Genomic DNA, 6,899 nt, shown 5'->3' on the forward strand with positions numbered 1-6,899 from the left:
TAAATTTGGTTCTCAGTTAGTGGAACTGCTTGGGGAGGATTAAGAGGTGTGTCACCTGGGGTTGACTTTGGGGTTTTAAAGTCATGCTCCACATCATGATGGCCATGGACTTACTCTATGACACTCTAAGCAAGCTCCCAAGAAATTCTTTCTTCTGTAAAGTGGCTTGATCATAGTGACTCCTCACAGCAACAAATAGGTAACTAAGATAACTAATTTTGGAGGAAGTAGTCACACATAAATTCTTTTATAGAAAAAGGAGGAAACAGAACACAAAATGGAAACAATGCAGAAAAATCTAAATTTTAATTCAGAACAAGTGAGCCAGACATGTACTATATTCATATCCTGTTATTTCTTAATAAGGTTTCACAATAATGTTAAAAGACATGCATAATTTTATAATTTAAGGCTGAAGACTCTATATTTTATAGAGGTTTATGCAGGCTATAAGTGCTACAGATAGATGTAAATTTCCAGATAGGAATTTTCTTTCCTCCAGAAACCAACTGTCAGCAAAGAAATACCCTAAACTCCAGTAATATTTACATCAGTAAAACAATTATTAAGGCTTCCTTGCATTTTCCAGAAGGGAACATGGGAGCAGCAGGCAGACATGGTGCTGGATAGTAGCTCAGAGCTTACATCCTGATTTCTCTACAATCTTTCATTCTAGAGAAAGTGCAGTTAGACATACAACCATGGAGGTGGAGGAGTTCACTTATAGACAGGTTTGCTCGGGATGACAGAGGATAACTAAATTCATAGTATCCAGCTAATATATAGAAACATGAAGGTCTATGCTGTGGTGGGTACTCACCTTGAGAATGTATTGAATATGATTGGTGATGCAAATACAGCCCTTGGAAGTGAACAAAAAAAGGTAGTCACTAGTAATCTAATCTCACTTTAAGAGAAGTAAGACCAGTAACAGAAGAGGCAAGAGGTATGTCAAAAGAGGAAGAAGGGAGCCATGGCTGTGTAGACTCACAGAGATCAAAAGAAAAGACTCACTGGAGGTCTGAAAGGGACTATTCTAACTTAGGAAAGTACATTGGAGATGTTGAGATCAGAGATATTTTTACAGAGAAGATTTGGAGATGAGTTTGGTAATGACTCCTCTGGGGCAGTTAGAGTCAAAAGTAGTAAGTCCAAAGTTGTCATATGTCAATGGGACTCTAACTAAGATGAAAGACCAAGATAAAAGACCAGCAATTTCCCTGAGACCAGATGAGGCCAACTCTTTTAAGTAACTCCACTCAATATCCTTGAAGTTTCCTACTGCAGAGTAATTAAAAGTGAAGCTATCGTCTCTTTATTGTGTATGCCATTGTGCAGGGAAGGAACCTCACTGAAAATGTTATTCTACAGATAGATTTATTCCTCATAAAAACTAAAAATATGCAAATTTATACAATTAAGTAGTTAGAGTCCACATAGTTCAGTGGAGACTGGAACAGTGGGTTTGAAAATTCATACTCCCATTAACCCTATCATATGATCCCACTGTGTTTTTGACTGATGGCAACCTATTAAGACCTCTTTCTTTAGCAACTAGTTAATACCAGTTTTAAGCTCTATAAGACTTAGGCCATGTAAAACATATGCTTTGAAAGAGGCAGATAACAGAGAAAGTCACCATTTCTTTTCTGCTTGTTTTCTCATAACTTGGTAATCTCCTCCCTCAGGAGTACAGAACACAGTCAATATTTATACGCGAACACAGAACATCTCAGAGGACATCATTATAAGTTTACTGACCTACTTCTGTCTGATATCAAGATACAAATAACTTGTATGTGGTAGGGTCCCACGTGCCTGTTAACAGTCTAATGTCAAGCTTGTTAAAGTGAATGGCTAACTTTAACATCACTCTTCTCTCTACATGTTTTCTAGAGGGATTCTGGATAAAGGGGCTCCTAAGCGTTTGAGTCAGTCCCTTATGCACCACTAAATGGGGGCAAGGGGACCACATGCGGTTATCATATGGAAAAGCAAACCATTCTCAGTATATTTCCAGAATTCAGATTTGACATAGTAAATGAGACAGACCCCAATGAAAACAGAATTGTAGTGATCGTTTACTAACAAAAAAAAAAAGCATGCCAATGTCCATCTTTCTTAGAAACATGGAACTAGCATCTGTGCCCTGGAGCTGACCCTGTGCCACAGCGTTCCACACTCAAATCCCACCTGGAGAGAGCCTGTCTCCCAGGAGTGCTGATACACCTGTGAGCACTGCTCAAATACCTGGCCTAAGAGCAACCCATACAGAGTCCTCAGGACACAGAAACCAAAGAGCAGCCTGGGACAGGATCCTTCTGGTTTCCATCTGCACCTGGAGTTACTTTGTGCCACAGCTCTCTGTACCCAAATCCCATTGGAAGAGAGCTGGTCTCCCAAGAGTGCTGAAACACCTGTGAGGATAGGTGAGACCACCACTTCTGCTCAAATTTCTAGCCCAAGAAGGACCTGCCCAGAGCCATCAGGACACAGGAACCAAGGAACAGCCAGGGGCAGGATCCTTCCAGTTTCTGTCTTCACCCCAGAGCTAACCCTGTGCCACAGCTCTCCGTATCCAAATTCCTCCCAGAGAGTACTGGTCTCCTAGGAGTACTGACACACAGCCTTGCAGGAGGAAACAAGCCACAGTCAGAGTCAGCCAGAGCAGCTAACCCCAAAGATAACCAGATGGAGAGAGGCAAGGGCAAGAACATAAGCAACAGAAACCAAGGCTACTTGGCACCACAGAGCCCTACCCACAGCAAGCCCTGGATACCCCAACAAACTGGAAAAGCAAGACTCTGATTCAAAATCACATCTCGTGATGATGATAGAGGATTTTAAGAAGAACATAATAACTCTCTTAAAGAAATGCAGGAGAGCACAGGTAAATAGGAAACATAAAAATCCCTTAAAGAAATACAGGAAAACACAACCAAACAGGTTAAGGAATTGAACAAAGCCATCATCCCGGATCCAAAAATGGAAATAGAAACAATAAAGTAATCACAAACAGAGACTACCCTGGAGATAGAAAACCTAAGAAAGAGATCAGGAGTCATAGATGCAAGCATCACTAACAAAATACAAAGATAGAAGAGAGATTCTCAGGTACAGAAGATAACCATAGAAAACATTGACACAATAGTCAAAGAAAATGCAAAATGCAAAAAGCTCCTAACCCAAAACATACAGGAAATCCAGGACACAATGAGAAGACCAAACCTGAGGATAATATTATGGAAGAGAGCAAAGACTTCCAACTTAAAGGGCCAGTAAATATCTTCAACAAAATTATAGAAGAAAACTTCCCTAATCTAAAGAAAGATATGCCCATAAATATATAAGAAGCCTGCAGAATTCCAAATAGGTTGGACCAGAAAAGAAATTCCTCCTGTCACATAATAATCAAAACACCAAATGCACAAAACAGACTTAGAAGGGAGAACAAAATAATCAAGGGAAGGAGAGGGTGGGAGTGACTTGGGAGGAAGAGAAGAGAGGGAGGGGGAAAAGAGGGGCAGAATCAGGTATGGGAGGAGATGGAGGAGATGTAAAAAGGATCAGGAAATTGAAGGTGTGTAGCAATGGGGGATAGGGAACTAGAGTAGCCACCAGAAAGTCCCAGATGCCAGGAAAGCAAGAGCCTCCCAGGACCCCATGGAGATGGTATTAACTGAAATACCCCACAAAGAGGAGGGAAAACCTGTTGAAACCGTATCCAGAGGTTAGGCATGGCCTCCTGATTGAGGGATGAGGCCACCCAAAATTTAACCCAGAATTGCTCCTGTCTAAAGGAAATAGAGGGTCAAAGAGTGGAGCAGAGACTGAAGGAAAGGCCATCCAGAAACTCCCTGACCTCGGAATTCATCCCACACACAGACACGAAACCCATATACTACTGCAGATGCCAAGAAGTTCTTGATGTTCCAGTGTAGAAAAATGCTAGGGTGGTAAGGTGGGAGTGGGTGGGTGGGTAGGGAAGTACCCTCATAGAAGCAGGGTAAGGGGTGATTGGATAGAGGGGTTCCAGAGGGGAAACCAGGAAGAGGATTACACTTGAAATGTAAATAAATAAAATATCCAATTAAAAAAAGACCGAGAAAAAGAAAATGACAATGTAACATTTCCAATGCTTAAACACTAAAAAAAAGAAAGAAAGAGAAGAGAAGAGAAGAGAAGAGAAGAGAAGAGAAGAGAAGAGAAGAGAAGAGAAAAGAGAAAAGAACATGTAGTTAAGGATTAGTCGCAGTCCCCATCCTCCACAGTCTGTATATCCAAATACAAATTGGTTTCATAACTGTGAAGATTATTTGATGTTTTCTCCTCGGTTTCACAACAAACTGTGCAATTGGTTAATATTAATTGCAGAAGAGTATTCACAAATGTATTTGGATTTTAATGGACCCAACTTTTTCTACAGGCAGTTCTTTCTCCTGCAATGTTCACATGGATCCAAGACCATCATGGGATACAATTACACAGGATTCAGTATGCATTCAGAAATTCATTTTCTAACTTTGACTTGAATAATCTAGTGACATTCAAAGAAAAACTCAGGACCAAGATCATGAAGAATGGGAAATTGAGACCAGTGAGGAAATAATCGCACTAATTAGGGCACTCTGTGATAAGGGCAGTCTTCATTCTTCACATTGATTCAAAACCACTGTGGAGTAATCAATGCCACCACAGGAAAAGGCTGTGTATGTGAGTGTGTGTGTGTGTGTGTGTGTGTGTGTGTGTGTGTGTGTGTGTGTTTATTTGAATCTCTAATTGTGAACATCTATATTATCAAAAATTCTTAACAGTTACTATGTGATCAGGCATGAATAAGAAGATTCACTGAGAATAAGTTCACATTAACTATAACACAAGTATCTTTAGGGCCAATAAAATGCCTCAAAGGACCTTGTCACATCGCCTGATGACCTGAGCTTGATCTCTTGGACAAACATGTTGTAAGGAAAGAACCAATTCTGGTGGGTTGTCCTCTGACCTCCAAGTGTACACTTATACATACATACATACATACATACATACACACACACACACATATGGGTAATAAAAGCCTCTTATACATACATACACACACACACACACATATGGGTAATAAAAGCCTCTTTACCAATTATTGGAATTTTCTAATCATTGTTCAAATTTGTGATGTAGTTTTAGAGAACTTTAGAACAATTCAAATAAGTATACTATTTTAAGCATACTCTGGCAGTAATCACAACTAAAAATTAATCAGTGTCTCTCTCTTCCATATCTGGTAGCATAGAATGCCGGAGTACACTGTGAGAAAGCAACTGAGTCGTACTGATCTGCCAACTCCAGTATTTTGCATTATTTTGTTTCTATTCCATCTCGTGCCTTTTATCCACCTATACTCCACACCAAGCTTAGGAGACATAAGATGCTAGATTACTCTGGACCACAAATGAGAGACTCAGTAAGCATGGCCACGGTTTAGAGGAGCTCATCTGTTCCAGTAAAAGGACTCAGCGTATGCAGTGAAACCTGTAAGAGTAACAACCCTAAGCCTTGTAAGTCACAACCTTAGCTGCTCCCGCCGTCAATCTGGGGCGTGATGGTGCCTGGCTGTGAGGGTTGGCTGGCTGGCTACCAGATGAAGTGCTCAAAGTCTCGAGTGACCCAAAGCAACTTTGCAGTTGGCTACAAGACAGACGAATCCCAGCTTCACACTAATGTGAACCACTGGACAGAGTTTGGCGGCTCTTTACCAGAAGGTAAACAAGAAGTTGGAGACTGCTGTCAATCTTGCCTGAACTACAGGAAACTATAACACTCGCTCTGGAATAGCAGCCAAGAATCAGGTAGACCCTATTGCCTGCTTTTTGGCCAAAGTGAACAACTCCAGCCTGATTGGCTTAGGGCACACTCAGACCCTAAAACCAGATATCAAACTGTTTCTGTCAGCCCTGCTGGATGGCAAGAACATCAATGCTGATGGCCACAAGCTTGGCTTAGGACTGAAATTTCAAGCATAAATGAATATTGTATAATCATTAATTTTAAACTATTTTGCAGCATAGGTACCTTCAGAATTTAGTGTACCTTTTAATCTTGTATGTTGGGGATGCGAGAATTGATAAATACCACGTTAGACCTCCAGGCTAAGGATGACTTGGCTTTAAGGTGTTTGCCATTTCAGAGGTACAGCAGAAACCCCATTCCAGAAAGGGTCCTTTTCAGTTGTAGGTGTGGATTGTGGAGAAGAAGCCCCTCTAGAGATATTAAGCTGTAAGTGGAAGCTGGGAATGTCTGGACCCTTTGTAAATCTGTATCCAGTTCCCAGATGAAATTGTGACTTCCAGAGCATCGAACCCTGGTGTCCCAGTCCTATCTGCTCGGAAGCTAATACACACCTGCGTGAAAGGGACGTGTTTAGACAGATCGTCACACCCTGTACCCATCATGCCCTGTTCCCATTCTAGCCCATCAGTTACCTGTTTTACACCAAAAGTAGTCTTTAGGGTGTGGATGGCTATTTCTTTTGTGCGATTTTAGGGTGGAGAGTGTGGGCATGGTGGAGCCAGTCATTCAGGACTTAATTCTTCCTTGTGTAGTGGAGTGGTTTTCTTTTTCCTATTATTTTTTTTTTTATTTCTTTTTTGCCATTGCACCAGAGTATGGAATAGCTTCCGGGTTCTCTGGCTCTGAGCTGGGCAGGTGATTGTGGTCACACCCTGACAACACTAGGGATCTCAGCTGACTCCTCTTGTAGCCTCACCACTATTTTTTTAGCAGTTTAATGGGTACGTTATAGAGTCTTCCATTTTGTGTGCAATTAAATCCTCTGTAATTAACATCACTTAAAAAAACGAATAAAATACTGAAACCTCAAAAAAAAGATAAAAAGAAAAATCACA

At 40.9% G+C, this 6,899-nt stretch overlaps 1 pseudogene; it reads left to right on the forward strand.

Moving 5' to 3' along the window:
* Positions 1-790: 790 nt before the first annotated feature.
* LOC114631516 lies at positions 791-6,017 on the forward strand (annotated as a pseudogene).
* The last annotated feature ends 882 nt before the right edge of the window (positions 6,018-6,899 follow it).

This window comes from Grammomys surdaster, unplaced genomic scaffold (assembly GCF_004785775.1).
Source record: "Grammomys surdaster isolate TR1022 unplaced genomic scaffold, NIH_TR_1.0 363, whole genome shotgun sequence".
NCBI lineage: Eukaryota > Metazoa > Chordata > Mammalia > Rodentia > Muridae > Grammomys > Grammomys surdaster.